The sequence below is a fragment of the Megascapheus bottae genome, chromosome 20 (genome assembly GCF_031878675.1).
Source record: "Megascapheus bottae isolate mThoBot1 chromosome 20, mThoBot2.hap1, whole genome shotgun sequence".
NCBI classification, from domain to species: Eukaryota; Metazoa; Chordata; class Mammalia; order Rodentia; family Geomyidae; genus Megascapheus; species Megascapheus bottae.
The window spans coordinates 33,633,895-33,654,442 of NC_143528.1; the positions used below are offsets into that span (position 1 = coordinate 33,633,895).

The following is a 20,548-nucleotide window of genomic DNA, read 5'->3' on the forward strand; positions in this document are numbered from 1 at the left end:
TAAATACCTTTGACCTTTAATGGAACCTGCTGTCTCTTGTACTCCCATTATTCAAGGATTTCCATTCCCTCTCTCCCTCCCTCCCTCCAGAATGTCCCCATAGGAAGGACTGGGGATATAGCTCAGCAGTATAGTTCTTGCAGAGTATATAAAGGTCCTGGGTTTGATTCTCAGCAGTCCCAAAAGCTATTCTAATAGGTTACAATTGACAGCATAGACATTATCAACAGTGAAACAGGATTGTGGTGGGTGATCCAGGCAACAGTGGCCCCCTCTTTGTCTCGGGACCCCCTCATGCATTACCACCACAGCCAAGGGAGTTGGCTTCAAGGAACATTTTTGGTTTCCAGGACAACATCTAACTTCAATACCCACTAAAATACCCTTTGCTGGATGTGGGCCTCCCGCCATCAACTCTCCACCTTTCGTTTTCCCATTGCTTATTTCCCCTGGTATTCAGAAGAGAGCTGTTCTTGTTCTCTTGCTTTTTTTTTTCTTCTTCATTTATGAATACGTCTTTAAAAGCTGTCCGACTAGTTTGGAAGTTTTCAAAAACCTACAGCTACTTTAATCACTTTTTCCAGGCAATATTTCAGTCCAGATCATTTGAAGGAGCCGGGCCTCAGAGCACCGGGCTGGCACACACATGGCCTGAGTAAGCGGCTTGCTCACTGACTTGAAAGCCATCTGATCTGGAAGGAGTGCAAGGCTGTTTCTGTTTAAAAATAGCCAGCTGAATTTGGGAGTCTTTCTCCAATTAGAGTGGAAACATACTTTCAAGGCCTGATTAGCCCCTAAACCACAAACTATAAATGTTTTATAGCTTGTGGGTGTAAATATATTCTGAAGTAATCTGGCATATTCATTAAAAAAGGTTAGGATGATTTGGACACAACAAATCCAAGGCTGATCTTGTTACATGAAGTCAAATATTGTTTGGCTTCTACTTTTGAGACTGGCCTTAAGGTATAGACAGCTTTATCTCAAACTGCTCATATAGCCGAAGATAGCATTGAACTGGCAATCCTCTATGTTAGCCTCCTATGTACTGCTATTATAGGCATGTGCCTATAATATTAAACATTGTTACTTCTTAAAGTAACAATCATCGATATGTATCATTTATTATAATCACACATTTATGTCAACCATTTTTTTCCTTCTCAAAGAATGTATCAGTCTACTCAATTATTTTATCTGCTCCTCCTTTACCATGGTTTACCTCAATTTCCTTCTAATCCAAATTCAATGCACCCTCTGGCCTGACTGCTAATACAGATATTGGCCCATGAAATAGATTCAAGCAATTTTGTTTTGCTAAAAATATTTTATGTTCCTGTCTCCTATGAAATAAGATTCAGTATTCCCCCATCACAGGTTCTCATTATTTTTATTATTTTTATTATTTTGTGGGTCATGGGGCTTGAACTCGACCTGGATGCTGTCCCTGAGCTCTTCAGCTCAAGACTACTGCCCTACCCTTGAGCCAAGTCCCACTTCTCATTTTCTAGAGGTTAACTGGAAATGAAGAGTCTCACATTCTTTAGTGCCTGGGCTGGCTTTGAACCTTGATCCTCAGATCTCAGCCTCCTGAGTAGCTAGGATTACAGGCGAGAGCCACCATGCCTGGCTTCTCATTATTTTTAAATGTTGTTTCTCAAATATCATTTGGCCAGTGGACCTCACTTAGCTATCTCCCTCTTCATAATACTCAGTCTATATTTATTGAGCAATAAGCATAGGCCTTGAACTGCAGTAAGTACTAGGGCAGCATGGGTGGAGGAGAATTCTGTTTTCAGGTTTTATAGAGCTTTCAGTTCAATGAGTAAAGAAGAGAAATAACACACTTAGAAAACAAAGCAGTTCATACCCCTACTCATGATATGTGCCATGAAAGGACACAAATGGCTGACCAAGCATGTGACAGAGCCACGGTCCCATTGCTTGGCAGGATGAGTCTTCCCCTCCTTGGCTTTGGTTTAGGTGGAATTTCAATACTTCATGAGAATGCTAGTATCACATGCTTAGGCTGCCAGATAAAACCACTCAATTTTGGGGGGCCAGTCTAAAGGATCAATGTAATGGCCAAATGATTGAGATTGAAGAGTTTGCTGTGGCATACAACAGAGATTCGGAAAGTTGGATTGAGTAGATGAGCATCTTACCCTGCTGAAAAAACAATATGAAAAGCAGATTGGCCCAGGGCACTTTGTAGAATTTAGATTTATGCAAAACTTTCACAATTCCAAATTAAACAAATGCAGAACGACACAAATTTGTTGAAATGGAATGCAAGCTAAACATTTTAGTGCTTCTTTCTCGAGCTCAACAGAATGTTGATATTTAAATTCTCTGTAAGCTCCTCATTTAGTTTCTGCATGATAATCCAAAGGGCAGAAATAGATGAATTGCTGACATTTTTTCAACCCCCAGCAGGAAGACAAAGGCTCACAGACAGAGATGAGTGAAGAGTTTGCCTGGATCATTTGTTCGCATAAATCTATAATTACATACACAAATAATTTGCTTGTTGTATTATCATTAATTAGCTTTGCTTGGATATCAGTCACTGAAACATTATCTAAGTATTATCTATTATTTATTAAGTTCCTGGAGGCCTTGGAGTATCTTAGTTTACAAGCTCCTTCTCTGCTCATTAGCATTGACTTTATGGCATGTTTATTCAGTGGGGTTTTTTGCCTTTTGCCCCCATGTTTACACCCCTTTGTTTTGTAACCTACACTGTCACAGTGCCCTCTTGACCAGAAAAGAGGCAGATGAATGGATATATCCACGCCTGCTTTACAACATCTGTACAGAAATAGGGAGCCTGAATTTCTCACTTGGCACTGATGTCTTTGGAAATCAAGAAGGAAGAGAAGAAGAAAAAAGAACTGGAGAGGTCCTCAAGGCCCTTAATGACTCACAGTTGAACAGTCATGTGTAATGCAATTGAATCATCCCTGACTCATGGTAAGTCCCAGGTCAACATCAGTATGACCATCTTGTTGACTCTCAGTTCCTTCTGAGCATATCTGCCGTAGTCTTGTATCTCAAACTTGATCCAGAGGTGCTGAACTACTACTTTAGCTTCTTACTAACTAGGCAGGTAGTTTCCTTCCACCCCATTCAGGAAGAGCAAGAAATATTGAATCCAGCAATCAGTATGGGAAGCCCTAAAGTCAATATGGGAGAAAAGAGGAAAATGCTTCAGCCTGCAAGATCAGAGAATGCCAAGTCCATTATCTGTCAGATCTAAGCAGCAGGCGTACTGGGAGTGAAGGGGAGGTGTCCCCTAAAGCCAGCAGCACCCAGTGACAGACACTCAGATGTAGGACTGACAGCTTAAAAATGATAAAAAATGAAGTTTTACTTCATACAGTTAGTAATAAATCTCTAACATTCATGAGTGAATTATGTGATGAATACATAGTTATGCATGCAAGTGAATTCTAAAATGGCCAAACATTGAACAATAAGCTAGATGCTTGGCAAACTAGTCTAAAATGGAAAATGATAAAATTACAAATGCAAAGAGGAAAAAACAGAATTAAAATTAAAAATGTATCAAAGATACAGTGACAAAAATATAGTTTAGGATATAGATGGCTTGGGACAAAGATGAAGGAGTTTTTGAAAGCAAAATTGTCAACATATCTGATATATTTCTGTTTGTTTACTTCAACTTTCATGCATTTGTTCATAAAAAGAACAAATTAGACATATTTTCTTTGTTTTTAAACTGGGGCTTGTACTCAGGGCCTCATGCTCTTGCTTAGTTTTTTTTTTTTTTTCCACTTAAATCTAGCACTTCATCATTTAAACCATACCTCCACTTTGGCATTTCTGCTGGTTTAAATGGATGTGAGTCTCATGGATTTTTTTTTCTTTTTTCTTTTGGCCTGGGGTAGCTTATGACAAGGATCTGCAAATGTCAACCCTCTATGATTTACAAATATGAGCCACAGTCATGAGTCAAATGCTCAGCTGATATTTGTGTCTTAATACAATAATCTCTTATGTTTTAATTTTGCTTTTAGCTTGTGAGATGATCACTTTTATTTTCCTTGTGTTTCCTGATATGCTTAGATATTTATTATTTTGTTTGTCTTGCATTCTTTTTGTTTGTCTTTTGCTTCCTTTTTTGAATTCAAAATATTTTTTGCATTTTTTCATATATTTTTTATTGTAATTAATAGAAGGGTTACATTATATTTGCCAGACAGAAGGTGCATTAATTCACATACATTGATACCCTTTCTCATGTCATGGTCCCCATTTCCCTCTCCCCCACCCCCAGAATTCAAAATATTTTAAACATAATTTTAATTCATTTCTTTGATCTTCTGGTTTAGAAGCTAAATACTCTATTATTAGTTTCTCTATGAATTTTCTTAAATTTTGAATAAACAAAGCCCCAGTATAATCAATATCTTAATCTCTGAAAAATACAAGAAGGCAGCATTCTACAACTGGACATCACAGTTTTCATCATAAATGACATTTTTTAAGCTTATATGAGTTATAAGCAGAGAGAGTGTTTCATAACTTTATGTGGCTCTTGAGAATCTGAAATGGAGCTAATGTGAAATGGGATGTTCTCTGAAATACACACATCCAGTCTCAAGACTGGATGAAAAACATAAGGATGTGGCCTATTTATACACTTTTGAACTGAATGTGTATAGGAAAGCTAATATTTGAACATTGTTAAAAATTCTGTTTCATTTTATTTTTTTAAGCATGCATGTGAGAAACTTTAAAAAAACAAATGTAGGTGACATTGTATTTCCATTTCCTGACACAGGTTTACATGAGTGCAGTAAATCCTTTCTGACACAGTCCTTAATCTCCCCAGCTAAAAACCCCCCTCATCTCCCTCACTGAATAAGTATGAGGTCTGCAAACATGGTAGTTCATATCCTAAACCAATGGCTGTGCCATTTCAGACACAAAAATTGGCTCACAGACCAAAGACCTTACTTCACTCTGACAGTATTTGCTAAGTCAGACTTTTCAGAATTCCTTTTAATCCCATTTACCTTGGGTTGGGGGAAAGTTAGTTCAGTGGGAGAGAAACAGAAGACCAAAGGATAAATGACAGAGATAACACATCTCTTTAGATTGGCTAGGGAATGAAATGTTTTTTATTTTTATCATCAGATTATCTAGGACAATTTAGACAGGTGATACATATAATTTAGGCGAGGATAGGTCATATAGGGGGAGATCTCCAGGTTATTTGAGCGTTCACATAATCACCATGACTCACCAAAGCTACCAATAATTATAGTCTCCTCTCTGGGGTACTCCTAGAAAGGGTGCATGCATTGAACATTAGGTTCACACCTTACAAGAACACCCTCCCCTTTGTGGTTCCTCTGTCTTGTTCCCAAGGTCTGCCAAAGGGAGGCAGAAGGGGAAAAGAAAACACACACTAATGAGGAAGTCTCATTCATAATTAGGACAGAATTTTTCTCTGTATGGACACTTACTAAAAACTACAGGTTCACAATCTTTCCCCCATAATTCTACAAAAAGCTTTAAACACCAAGGGGTTCTTTATCCAGAACTGATTTGGAGGCAAGACCCTTGAAAATCCAGTGCACTCGTGTGAAGTAACTGGCTGTATTCATCCTACTCGGTTCGATGTCCACAGGAGACTACAGTCATGTTGATGTGTTTGGTCATGGTGGGGAGTGGCGCAGGGATCATAAGATACACAACACATCTGAGACAGACTTTCCTGAAATCTGAAATCGCGATGCTTTTGAAATCATCTGACTCCATCAGGTTAGCGGAGGGAGAGTGGGCCAGTCTGTGGGATACCGCAGCTCAGAAACCAGGCAAATAACCAAGCTCTCCACCTTCTCATTTATTTTCTTGACTCATTCATTGGCTCCAAAGTCACTTTTCCTTTCTATGTGTTTGTTCTTCGTTCACAAGCCCTGAAAGGCAACTCTGGGGTGACAGAGTAGTTCTCAGGTGTGTTTCATGTATCCTGGGATAATGCATCTTATCTCTCTATGATGTGATTCCATGCAAGCTTGCATGGAATACCAGTAGATTTACCTGCTCTAAACTCAGAAAATGTAAAATAATCTTTCTTCTTTTTATGTATATTAAATGTGAAATAATCTTTCTTAATAAATCTACAAGAAGAAAATTACATGAGTTATGAGCATAAGAGTTAAGAGAAGAATGAAGGTGTATTCTTACTAAGATTATAAATTATGCTGGGTCCTGGTGGCTCATGCCTGTAATCCTTGGGACTCAGAAGGATGAGATCTGAGCATCATGGTTCAAAGCCCGCCTGGGCAAGAAAGCTTATGAGACTCTTATTTCCAATTAACAAGTGATCACTGGACAATCAGAAGTGGCACTATGACTCAAAGTGTTAGAGCACTAGTCTTGAGCAAGAAGAGCTCAGAAACAGCACCCAGGCCTTGAGTTCAAGCTCTACATGTGGCCAAAAATAATTATAAATTATTTTGAGAAATGATGCATCATCCTCAGCTATTGAGAGAGCTAGGTTGTTTTTAAGTCTCTTCTGAAGACTGATGCTTTTGGGGGAAGGGTTAGTTGGGAGAGAATGGTTAGTTGGAAGTGGTGACTTTGATCAAGATTCATATACACATAAATGGAGATATGAATCCTTATGCAACTATTTGGAGATAATAAAAAAGAATAATGCTTCCATTCATGTTCCTGAAAGGCTTCAAGAGTTGAGATGAAAACTGATAACTGAAAATATAACTAGATCTAAATTACCTCAATCAGGAAGTTTAAAAATAATCTTACTCATACCTGGTTTCTTTAAGAACCCTTCTAAATATCTGGCTTTGGCAATAGCATTTATCATTTTCATTTCGGAAAACTCTCCTTAGTAACTATTCATATACCACCACAGATGGTTAATGAATATTTGTTATTGCTTACTGCCCTTCAGATCTAAATTTCATTTTACATTATGACAGAAGAAAATTAGTCATGATCATATATACTTTCCCTGTCTATCTTGGGGGCAAATAAAAACCTTTCCAGTTCTCATTCTTGGACGTAGGTTCAATATGCAATTCTGTATATAGATGCAGTGGTTTTCAGTCAACTATATGTTACATTACTACTTGTTTATTTTTGTATCTTAATGTTCTAACACAAATTCAGAGCTTACGTGTGGTAGGACCACGCAACACCACAGAAAGCACCTTTCAAAACTGGTATGCCCCATAGAACTTCTTTGTTCCAGTCTGCTTGCCACCCCTTCATTTTATTCTACCAGCATGTGGTCATCTGAGCATGACTTGAAAATCCAGAAAAGGCTACATAATGATCAGGACACCTCTGTTCTGACTGGAGTGGGCACACAGAGCTACAACTCTGAGCCCATCACAACATCGTTGTTGGGTATAGTGGGACTCACCTATGCCGACTTTCCTGAAAGTCTCTCTATGCTATGACAGGTTCATCTCAGCTTCCATGTGGAAGCTACCTTCTCTCAATGGAGGATTCTCTCAGCAGAGGACCTGGGGGTGGCTCCATGAAATAAATGGTGCTCCAGTCATTTCCTCCCCAAACTTATATTCAAAAAATGAGTTTTAGTTGGCTCATATATACATATATATATAGTCTTTTTTTTTAAAGAGTATCTTTGGGGCCAGGAGCGTGGCCTATTGGTAGATTGCTTGCCCAGCATGCACAAAGCCCCAGGTTCAATTCCTCAGTACCACATACACAGAAAAAGCCAGAAGTGGTGCGGTGGTTCAAATGATAGAATGTTAGCCTTGAGAAAGCCCAAGGACAGTGCCCAGGCCCTGAGTTCAAGCCCCAGGACTGGCAAAAAAATAGCATCCTCTCTTACCATCAAAAACTGATTCTCCTTTTTCTTTTTAATGTTCTTTTTAGGGGAAGGAAGTCAGACAACTGCTGGTTTAATTAGGACCCCTATTCTAAACCTGCACTCCATTTTTTTAGTGTTATTATTAAGATAGTACTTTGGGTTGGATTTTTGTTTCCCTTTTTCTGATAGCTAGATTTATTTATGCCTTAGTTTTATAAGATGATAGATAGATAGATAGATAGATAGATAGATAGATAGATAGATAGATATTCCTGCCCTAACTCAGGCACACTTTCAACTGGTCTGTTTGTAATTTTCTTATGGGGTTTCATTGCACCAATAGTGCTGTGTGCACTCAACTTGAATGATTGCATTCTCAAGCTCTGAGCAGGTCAGCAATTGCCTGGCAAGGGCAGTGACCCACGAGTCTAGCCTGGCTCTGCACAGCCACAATACTCACTCAGAGAGGCGAAGCCTGCTCCACACATTTCTTCTGAGCAAGACTATGAAGCCCAGTATTTATTCAGTTTCCTTTCTGGGTCACAAGGTTATTGCCAATGCTTTAATTATGATCTTGGGAGGCTACTTTTTGTGGGTTTTCAAAGCTTACCTGGCATGCAATCATATACTCTATCATTTAAGGTGTTTTCATTTCTTCACAATGAATACTATGTACTCATCATCCCTGAACAATTCCAGATTATTTCCATCCCACCAAAAAGAACCTCCACACCTGTGCTTCTCTCACTACTCCTTATTCCCTGCCAAGCACAAATATACTTTCTTTCTATATGAATTTGCTTCTTCCAGACATTTCATATGAATTGACATTTGAAATACATTGTGAGGTCTCTGGCTTTTTGCATGTGTTTGCTTGCTTTTGTTTTTATTGACACAGGATTTGGTTAAGTATCTAAGAGCTGTCCTTGAACTTGAGATCCTCTTGTCTCAGCTGTGTGAATATTTACATTAAAGATATACACTGCCAGGCTGAGAGTTTGGCCTAATGGTAGAGTGCTTACCTAGCATGCATGAAGACCTGGGTTCAATTCCTTGGTACCACATACACAGAAAAAGCCAGAAGTGGTGCTGTGGTTCAAGTGGTAGAGCTCTAGCCTTGAGAAAGCCCAAGGACAGTCAGTGTTCAGGTCCTGAATTCAAGCCCTAGGACTGGCAAAAAAAAAATTGTTTAAAAAGACATGGGAAAGGGTATCAATGTATGTGAATTAATGCACCTTCTGTCTGGCGAATATAATGTAACCCTTCTATTAATTACAATACAAATATATGCAAAAAGATAGATATACACTGTCATTCTCAGCTTTTTATCAGTTAGCATGTTTTTAAGTTTCATCTATGTTGTAGCATAAATCAATACTCCATTTCTTTATATGAGTACATAATATCCCATTGTATGAATGTATCTAGTGAATCACTAGTTAATAAACACTTCGATTTTCTCTACGTTTTGTCTCTGTTGAATTCAAGTGGGGGAATCTCACATTTCTGATCACACCAGGAAGTCCCCCGTTATATCAAGCCTCAATGCATCTTAGGAAAGTAAGAAGTCATGAAAGTTTTTCACTCATCTTTCCTGGCCTGCCATGTAAGACACAATCGACTCTGTTGACTCACAGAACTGCCAAAGAAAAAAATGCAGAAAACAACTCTTAAGCTCAAAGGAGCTGAAAATGGAAGTCAAAGATCACAACCTTGGTGGCTCCTGTCTATAATCTCTAGCTATTTAGGAGTAATGAGAACTGCAGTTCTAACACAGCCCAGGCATAAAAGTTTATGATCTCTAATTACCCCACAAAATCCAGAAGTGGAGCTGTGGTTCATGTGGCAGAGTGTCAGCCTTGAGCAAAAAAAGCTAAGCCAGAGTGAGTGGCCCTGATTTCAGGCCCCAGTACTGGCACAGAAGAAAGCAAGAAAGCAATCAAACTGAAAATGATTAATATTATCTCTGCTGTGTGCAGTGGCTCCCAGCTGTAATGTTACTCAGGGAGTGGAAACTAGGAGACTCAAGCTTAAAACTAGGGTCCTCCCAAAATAGACCCCATCTCAACTAATAAAAACCGGGTGCAGTGGTATGCACCTTTCATCCAAATCAGCTATACAAGAGGCAAAAATAGGAGGATCATGAACCAGGCCTCCCTTGGCATAAGTGAGAGATCTTATTCATAGAGTACCTTGAACAGAAAGGGCTGGGGGCACAGCTCAAGTGGTCAACTACCTGCCTAGCAAGGTACTGAGTTCAAAAACTCCAGATTGCCCAAACTCCCCCAAATCTACTGCGATGTCATATGATGAATATAAAGGCATCTCTAAAGGCAATTTTCAAAGCGTGTTTCCTTTGGAAACACTGCTGGATTCTCAAGACTCTGTTTTGGATCTGGAACGACAAAACTTTTTTCACAATAATTCTGTATGAACGTCTTCTTTTAGAAAACGGTCATTCTAGCTGGGCGCGGTGGCTCATGCTTGTAATCCTAGCTGCTCAGGAGGCTGAGATCTGAGGATTGTGGTTCAAAGCCAGCCCAGGCACTAAAGTCTTTGAGACTCTTATCTCCAATGAATCACCAGAAAACTGGAAGTGGCCCTGTAGCTCAAGGGGTAGGGCTGTAGGTAGCACCCAGGTCCAGAGTTCAAGTCCCACAACCCAAAGACAACAACAACAAAAACCTGTCATTGTCTCATAAAGCCTGGGAGAATTTTCCATAGTATCACACTGTTTTTAACAACTAATGGAATGTGTGCTTATGGACTTTTAATGTCTAGATTCCTATTTTTAAATTATTACATATTTCTGTCTAGTATACATAAGTATCTATGTATCACCTCTCAGTTGTGTCATTAGCTAGCTTTCTCATAAACAAAAGCCCAGAGCTCCTGCAGATCCTAAATCATTTCTAAGGGTTTTAGGAAGCCCTTAGAACAAAAAGTTTGAGGATACCAGTTTACAAGGATTAAGTTTAATAAAAAATAAAAGGGATCAAGTAATATAATTCATTAAACGTTCTGTAATAGATCCTATTCCTAGTATTCCAGAAATAAAGAACAATGCTTTTTAGTTTATACTTCATTACAACACAAGTTACACAATTTAAAAGCCATTAAGTTTTATGTACAAGAAAAGGACAATTGAATACTTTACTATATGCATGTTATTCTCACTTTGAAGTTGTTCAAAAATTTGGACATTACAATAAAAGACTGATTATGGAGAATGGAATTAGAAGATTAATACATCCACACAGATCATTGCACAGGTTGATATTTTCATAAAGACATGAATGACTGTACCAAGCCAGATTTCACCTCCCTGTGAGTTGCTACACTATCCCTACAGAACCTTTACCTTAGAGATTCCCTGTTAATAAATGGAGGAAATAGCTCAGGAATGAATGATGGGTGGGTTCTCAAAAAATGAAATTCCCCAGCACACAGATAAAATTAAACACATTTCTATTTAAGCAGATGGAAGTCGATCCATAAGCAGAAGAGAGAGGAAGGGACGCACAGCAGGGAAAAAATGTATGTGGTAGAAGGGTATTTTTGGCTTTTGCCAGCTTGTTCAGCCTTCCCACTCCCCCGTCGTTCTTGGACAATGTGACACAGGGTGACACTTGTTCAGGGAAGGCTAGTTGTTGGGAAGAGAGTGACTTAAAGTTTCATCTCACCTAAGAGGTGTTGACTAAGTGTACAGGACCCTTCCCACTCCCTTAGGCTTAGGACAGAGCTCCAAGATTGGGTTTGAGAAAGTGGTGAGGAAGGGGAAAAGCAGAAACTGCCTAAGAGCCATATGCTCAGCTCCCACCGCCACCCACTAGACTGAGCTGGAAGAGCCCAATGGGACTTTATTTTAGATTTGAGGATTCAAAGGAAAGAAGATTTGAGTTATCCTCTTTGTGACATCCTTGTGTGGCAAAGTAAAAATGGAGACATGGCATGGGAGCTTCTAGTCTGTGGCTTGAGATAGCTGCTCTTTATCAGCCTGGTTTCTACAGCAAGAATTGCCCACCGTTCAGACAATAGATGGGAAGAAATTTCAAAAATTTTATGGCTTTCCCGAGGCACCTGATGGCACATAGGATAGAATGGAAACTCCTTCCTCTGGCTTCGGAGCTCTATGTCATCAACACTTTCTACAATTTAAATGCACCCCGTGTCCCCCAAATTGCCACACCACATACAAGATGCTCTACTAAGTCTTTTAAATCAGTCGACTTTGGGGTTGAATGATAATAATCCATTGTGTATATATCCCTTATTTTTTGTTGTCATCCATAGTACCTAGTCTGATTTAATCTTAGCTATTTTGAATACTTGCAAAAACATAGGAGATGTAGGCATCTCTTTAGTATGCCGATTTCGTTTCCTCTGGAGACACGCACACAGGAGTGGGATAGTTAGATCATATGGTAGACCTATTTTTAGCTTTGTGAGGAAGCTCCATACTGGTTTCCATAATGGTTGTGCTAATTTACATTCTCACCAAAGTGTAGGAGAGAAGTTCCTTTTCCTTTCCATCCTTGCAAACACTTGTGAAATTCTGTCATCTGCAGCAAAACGGATAATACCAGGGGACGTGGCGTGAAGTGAAGTTAGTAAGACACAGAACGACAAAGCGCCTCATGTGCTCTCTCAGACTTTACTAAAAGAAGTTGGCCTGAATGTCGAATGGTAGCTTTTAGAGGGTGAAACTGAGTGGTGGTAGGGAAGAGAGGCTAGATTTGATTTGTGCACTGTCTGCATATGTTGAAAGGTCACACAGAACTCTAGTAGCATAACTAAGGCATGCTAATAAACATAAAAATACTGGCTGGGAGTTTGGCCTACTGGTAGAATGCTTGCTTAACATGCATGAAGACCCAGGTTCGATTCCTTATTACCACATACACAGAAAAAGCCAGAAACAGTGCTGTGGCTCATGTGGAGGCCCTGAGTTCAAGCCCTGGGACGGGCAAAATTAATTAATTAATTAATAAGTAAACTGTGATTCTTAAATAAATTTGGGTTTACACAAAAATGAAGAAAACCATTTCTCATGGTCCCAGTTCTATCTTCCCCTATTATGAACCTGACATTTATAGGTACATAGTTGATGAGCCAGTCTTGACATATTATTATTAACCAAAGCCCACAGTTTACATCTGATATACTCTTTATCTTGCATACTTTAGTGCTGGCAAATGCATAAAAACATGTACCCATTGGGTGTTTGCTTTCTTTGCAGAGTATAATATCATATAGAACAGACCACTGTTCTCACTAAATAATGTCGATCTGTGGGTATTTAAGCCACAGAGTTGGATCATCTTTTAATCCTCCCTCTTTTTTCTTTGTGTTTTTACCTAGTCAATCACCAAATAAAGCCTCCTGCAAACTCTTCACCTGGCAATCACAACTCTCTAATCAATGCCTCTGCTGTCACACAGTACTGTCCTCGTGTCATCACATAAAGTCATCATGTTTCTTCTTACAAGGATACCAGAATCAAGGGCTTTCACTAACTTGGTATCACTTCATCTTAATTTTTTTTCTGTAACTACCCTATTCCCAAGAAAGTCACTGATCAGGGGCTATCATTTAAATATAGCTTTTGTAGGAGATCCAATTTAACAAAAATAATTATCAAAAGGTATATTTTATTAGACTCAAAATTATTTTCTCTTGGATGTCAATTACAGAAAAGCCTAAGCATCCTTTACCTCTGTTCCCTGCCACTCCTATCCTTCCCATACAATACCCATATAGTATAATTTTCAGACTACTGAGATAATCCCACCATAATAATTGTTAGGATTCATAGTATTATCTGATAGCAAATGTACTTCCTATGTTCACATTAGAAAAAAAGATGGAGTATGGGCTTTGTAACCAGACAAATACGAATTCTAATTCAGATTAAGATTTAGATTAAAGAGAATACATTTGGAATTTGAGTGAGCCTTTGATTCTCTCTGAAGTCACCACAGTGTCAGGGAAGCAGGATGGGCACAGAACCTATGTCACCAGATTGCTGTGAATTCAAGTTCACAGGAAGAGACTTGAGAGAGTTTCATCAACTCTCAAGGCAGGGTTAGGGTCTACCTAACATTCAAGTTAGGCCACATAGGTCAGTGTATGCATTACTGTTGGCCCACACAATGCTTTATGATTTTTCCTTTTTTTCCATATATTTTTTATTGTAATTAATAGAAGGGTTACATTATATTCACCAGATAGAAGGTACATTTGTTTAGAAGCTAGTGCTTCTCAGATTATAAAAATTATTAAGATTACTGCTTGGTCCCCATTTCCCTCCTCCCACCCCCGACAATTTTTTCTTGCTTTCTAGTCTTTCCCAAGCTTATATTTCATATGAAAACCTGGCTTTCTGACAAGACTGGGTGGAATAGCCACATAGCTTATCCCCTGCCATGAGACAGGGAGGTAGACACCATGGATTAAAATTATTGTGGTGAAATGTTCTTGAAATAGCATAAAGGGTGGGGAGCTTGGCCTAGTGGTAGAGTGCTTGCCTAGCACGCACGAAAACCAGGGTTAGAGTCCTCAGTACCACATATATAGAAAAAAGCTGGAAATGGTGCTGTGGCTTAAGTGGTAGAGCTTTAGCCTTGAGAAAGTCCAAGGACAGTTCTCAGGTCCTGAGTTCAAGCCCCAGGACTGACAAAAAAAAAAAGAGAAATAGCATAAGGAGGAAGGTGGAGCATAGCTGCACCGTATGTTAGAAAGTGAAAGTTGCAAACTACAGTCAGACATCAAAGGCTAGTGTCTGTGATCCTGGCTACTTAGGAGTCTGAGATCTGGAGATAGCAAATAGAGGCTAGGTCAGGAAGAAAAGTCTGAGAGACTCCATCTCCAGAGAAACCAACAAAAAGCCAGGCTGGAAGTGTGGCTAAAGTGGTAGAAGGTTGGCTGAGAAAACAAGATAAATGAGAGAATGAGGCCTTGAATTCAGCTCCAGGAAAAACAGAGAGAGAGAGAGAGAGAGAGAGAGAGAGAGAGAGAGAGAGAGAGAGAGAGAGAGAGAGAGAGAGAGAGAGAGAGAGAGAGAGAGAGAGAGAGGGAGGGAGGGAGGGAGGGAGGGAGGGAGGAGGAGAGGAGAGAGGGAGGGAGAGGGAGGGAGGGAGGGAGGGAGGAGAGAGAGAGAGAGGAAGGGAGGAAGGAAGACTGAGAAGATGACATGACTCAGGATAAAGAGGAAACAATGAATTTCTTTGCAGCAGCTGAGAATATTCTTAAAGGAGCAATTCGAGGCTGAACAATAAAGATACTTATTCTAACATGCAACACAAGGTTAGAGTGTATTATGCTAGCATCCACTTAAAGAATTATTTATCCCCCTTTCTTTTAGTCCACAGGAGGTTCATGACATTTGTCTGTGATTTTGAAATACTCTATAATAAAATTCTCTAGTATGGTCTCATAATTTCCAAGTGCCCCCAATATGAACATTGCTTATTTTATTCCTATCTTTATATTTCAACTCATGCCAAACTGCTTAACACTTCTAATGAGTTTTAAATAAGTGAAATGAGGTCTCCTTAATGAACCCAAGGCAATGTTTTGAAAATACCAAACACCCCAATGGCAAGTGAAAAATCGAGTTGATTTTCAAGAGATGTGATTTCCCTGTTGAGTGCAAAAAGTGCCTGGAGAGCCACCTAAGCTGTCTTACAGTGTAAATGATGTTTGTGTCGACTAGGGAGAGACGTAGAATGGGTTGGGCAGTGTCGTAAGCAGTGATGATGGCTTAGCCCAGGGAGCAAGCAACAGAATTGGTGAGACATGTTAGGTTCTACATCTGTTTGGTGGAACCAAGGATTTGTCAGCCATTCAGATATGGATTACAGACAGGAGTTGAGTCAATAACAACTCCTAGACATTTGGACAAGTGCAAGGATAGAGTTTGCCACAATCTGAAAAAGAAGACCTTGGAAGGATCCCGAAAGAGTGGGCTAGACGACTAAGATGTTCAGATGCACATGGGTAGCTTTCAGATGCTTATTAGATATACAATGGCAATACTGAATAGGCAACTTGAGATAATTACCTTCCACATCTAGGAATAGCTGTCTTCTGGCTTTTCACGGATTACCTCATCCTTCTACATCTTTTGGCCACATTGCACATGCTCCTTCTAAGCTCTCTTCCTCTTGCTTGCTTGTTTACATGTTTTCCCACTTGGCTTCTACTTTATCATCACTTATTGTATTTCTTTGCAGCTACTGTTTTACCTTTGCTCCTTTGGCATATCATAACACTGCCAATCCTCAACACACTGCCCAAGACAAAAGAAATCAACAAGGAAAGTTCATTGTATAACTGAAGCTTGTGGTGGCCATCATTTATTTTAGTCCTGAGATTTCTGAGTATTTGCTGCCATTTCTCCTCTCCTATAAAAAGAACCATTTGGCACATATTGTTTTAATCATTATGAATTAAATTCTATTTTTGTGACCATGATTTCTCTCATATTCCCTTGGCCATGCAATTTATCAAGCATGAGTAATATCTGGCACATGAATATCTAATAGCTTTTTTCTTTTTTTTTTTTTAATTTACATTTTTTGCCAGTTCTGGCGTTTGAATTCTGGGCCTGGGCACTGTCCATGAGCTTTCTCAAAACTAGTGCTTTACACATGAGTCACAGCACCACTTCTGGCCTTTTCTGTGTATGTGGTACCAAGGAATCGAACCCAGGGCTTTGTGTAAGCTAGGCAAGTACTCTACTACTAAGCCACACTCCAGGCCCCTAATGGTTTCCTTTTATGTTGAGATCATTGAATATGCAGATTTCAGATTAACAAAGGAAGTATTTAAGGAGAGAATGGCCGCAAACTTCTTGGAAAGGGTTCTAAGGAGAAAACATGGCAGTGTTAAAACATTAGCAGTGAGATTGCTTTGGGCACTGGAATCCAAATTTATGGAGACTTAGAACCAATTTCACAGTATATTTTCAGCAGCTAGTGGCATAGTGATGATAGTTTGCTTCTGAATATTGAATGCACTTATTGTATCTTTTTGTGGTGACTAATATATAAAGAAAAAAACCTATTTTCAACAAATAATTCTTTTACACTCCTCACCTCTCTCTCCTGGACCCCTTTCTTGAGTCAAACTCATTTACAGCAATTTTCCAGACATTGTCTATCTTTTTTATGTAAATTGAACTCTACCATATGGAGATTATATATCACATAGCTGTCCTTCGTTTAATGTTTTAAACATGTTTAAAATACTAGCATGTAATAACAACATGAAAATGGATAGATACCAACACACTTTTCCTCATCAATAACTCATAATATTCCATTGCATAGAAAAATTGTAATCTAATTATTATCTGACTGCTGTGCATTTATAATGGGACATTTATTGTTGCTACAGAAATTCTGCAGTGAATGAATTTTGTGTGGGTGTATAGAAGAATATATACACACATACCTTTTTATCATATACACAAATACATTAGCATTAAGTATATAGAGTATTTTTTTCTTTTTTGGTCAGTTGTAGGGCTTGAACTCTGGGTTTGGACTCTGTCCCTGAGCTTTTCAGCTCAAGACTAGTGCTCTACCACTTGAATCACAATGCCACTTCTGGTTTTCTGGTAGTTAACTGCTGATAAGAGTCTCACAGACTTCTATGCTCAGGCTGGCTTTGAAAAAAGATCCTCAGATCTTTTCAGATCCTGAGTAGCTAGGATTACAGGCATGAGCCACCAATGACTGATTTATAAGCTATTTTTTGTTGTTGTTAATTGATTGGGGATAGGATTCTTTTTTCTTCCATGCTGGCTTTGAACCTAGATTGATAGATAGATAGGTAGATAGATAGATAGATAGATAGACAGACAGACATAATGTATCTGTCTACACATAGCCCACGGAGTACTATATTATATTACTATATTATTTTATTTGACTTATTTGACAAAAATTAAACTGTTTGATCTATAGATACTGGAGAAGGAAGAAAGGAACACTAAGAAGCCTGAGCCAGCCTTTAGACAACCATGCATAGCTGGGCAAGAGTAGGGGATTTTGATTTTCTTTTTGGTCATTTCTTCTTTTGGTAGTTGCCATTCCTCCAAAATGACCTGCTGACTGAAGGCTCATATTGGTGAGGATTTAAGCCAATGGAAGTCAGATCTCCACAGCCCCTTTGGAACTTTACACACGTGGACTTGAAGGTTCTCAAGTTGGTTTGATGTCCCCCCCCACTCCCCGGTTCAGCTTTCTAGCATCAAAGGCAGATCACTGAGCCAATCCAGATAAACTTCCTGGATATCATAGATGATTCGGAGAATCATAGTTTCCTTACAACCCTCAAGACTCCTCTGTTTAGATAGACTACGGCTTTGAACTTGAAAGTCAGGCTCCAGCTGTGCGTGGCAGATTTCTGTGATCTGGCTCCAGCTACTGCCTGCATGTCTTTGCCCTCTGCTCTCACCACCCTTTCCAGATCCACTGGTGCTCTTCCAAGTTCCAGGTCCCACTAATCATGGTTTTTCTCAGGTCCTTTGTACCAGCTGTGCCCTCTCCCCAAGGTGCTCTTGCATCTTTTTTTTTTTGCCAGTCTGGGGCTTGAATGCCACTTCTGGCTCTTTCTGTGATGTGGTTCTGAGCAATCGAACCCAGGGCTTTGTGCATGCTAAGTAAGTACTCTACTACTAGGCCATGCTCCCCAGCCAATCTTGCCTCTCAACTTATAGGGCTTGTTGCATAGCAGTTCTCAGCAGTATCCTGGTTCATTCAGGTTGTTATAGCCAAGATGCCATGGACTGAATGGCTGAAATACAACAGGAACTTATGTCTTATAGCTTGGGAGGATAGGAATCCAAGATCAGAGTGCCAGATAATTCAGGGTCTGGCAGGTATCTGTGTCCTGGCTCATGAATGGCCATCTCTTGCAGACAGTGCATCATGAGACAAACAGCTCTTCAAAGTATCATTCATAAGGACACAAATTTCATTCATGATTTATTTACACCCCCACCCAAAGTACCCCATCCTCTCATATCCTCACTTTGGTATATTCTAATATACGATTTTTTTTTTTTTGCTATTCCCGGGTTTGAGTTCAGGACCTGAACACTATTCTTGTGCTTTCTCAAGGCTAGAGCTCTACCACTTGAGTCACAGCACCATTTCCAGCTTTTTCTGTGTATGTGGTACCAAGGAATTGAACCTGGATCTTCGTGTATGCTAGGCATGCACTCTCCCACTAGGCCAAACTCCCAGCCCCTGCATTTTAAAGAGATATTAACATTACATTCATTATGTCCTTCATCAGGGGACTCTAGTGGCTGTCACTTCACTCTCTTCCAAATATTTCCCTGGGTTTTACCACTAACAGACACATTCTTACATATTTAATTATTATGTATACTTTTGTCTCCTGCCCTGTAATCTCTAGGCTCTGCCTCCCTGATTTGAACTCCATAAGAGCAAGATCTGTCTTAGCAGCTGCCATATCCCAGCAACCAGGAAAAATGTTCTGGTACATAGAAGTTGCTCAATAGATGCCTCTGAAAGAAATGAATGTAAACAGGCCTCATCCTGGGCAGAAGGGAAGACAGAGACTTGCAAATTCCCATTCCCTCGCAGGGATGACCTCAGTGTATTTCCTTGTTTGCACTGGGCCTTCCTGACATCTACAGGATTGGGTTACAAGGGTAAAACCATATATGTGGTTGCACAAATACTGTACCATTTGGACCATTCTTGGGGCTTGAAGTCAGGGCCTGAGTGCTGTCCTTGAGTTTTGTTTTGTTTTGCTCTATTTCCAGCTTTTCCAGTGCTTAATTGGAGATCAAAGTCTCACAGACTTTTTTTCTTCCTGGGCTGGCTTTGAGTTGTGATCCCATATCTCCAGCCTCCTGAGTAGCTCAGAGTGTAGGCATGAGACACTGGCATCCAGCTGTGATTTGTAATTTCTAAGACTTAAAATTAGGGGCTGGGAGCACGGCCTAGTGGTAGAGTGCTTGCCTAGCACGTATGAAACTTTGGGTTCGATTCCTTGGTACCATATACACAGAAAATCCAGAAGTGGTGCTGTGGCTCAAGTGGTAGAGCGCCAGCCTTGAGAAAGCCCAAGCACAGAGCTCAGGCCCTGAGTTCAAGTCCTAGGACTGGCAAAAAAAATATAAAAAAGACTAAAATTGACAAAAAATGTAATAATTAGAATTTTCTTAGATGATCTTTAATAAAGCAAAAATCATTTCTCTAGTCATTTGATAACTCTCTCTCCCTCTGTCTCTCCTATCTCTGTCTCTGTCTCTCTCTCTGCCTGAAGTTCCTTACAAAGGTTAATGCCCAAGCACAGCTGCTGGGGAGAGGCATTGGTGGAGCAATCTGGGACAAGCAGAAATCACATGGTGGCTTTCACTGAGTATGACAGGCAGGATGCAAAACTGCAGGAGGCTGGGAACAAACCAACAGGGTCAGTAATGAATGACAACCTGGGTGGTGACAGCCACCACCTGAGCTAGTATGGCTTTTTTTTTTTTTTTTTTTTTTGCAGCCTCCCAGGTTGCCATGGGGAACAGAGCCGCTCAAAATAAAGTCAATTCTCAGGAGAGCCCTGACTCACAGAAATGTGGGTGGACACATGGATGCTGTCCAACCCTTCCCTCACAACCACTGGTGTCTGCACACGTGGGCATATCCACACACGGCATCGTCAGTAAACCTC

At 39.8% G+C, this 20,548-nt stretch overlaps 1 long non-coding RNA gene across 1 annotated transcript; it reads left to right on the plus strand.

Annotated features, from left to right (window-relative positions):
- The first annotated feature begins 2,780 nt into the window (after positions 1-2,780).
- LOC150049373 (uncharacterized) lies at positions 2,781-13,487 on the plus strand. The gene is made up of 2 exons (XR_016538996.1): positions 2,781-2,973; positions 13,202-13,487. It is a non-coding gene; the product is annotated as an uncharacterized LOC150049373 (long non-coding RNA).
- Positions 13,488-20,548: the final 7,061 nt, after the last annotated feature.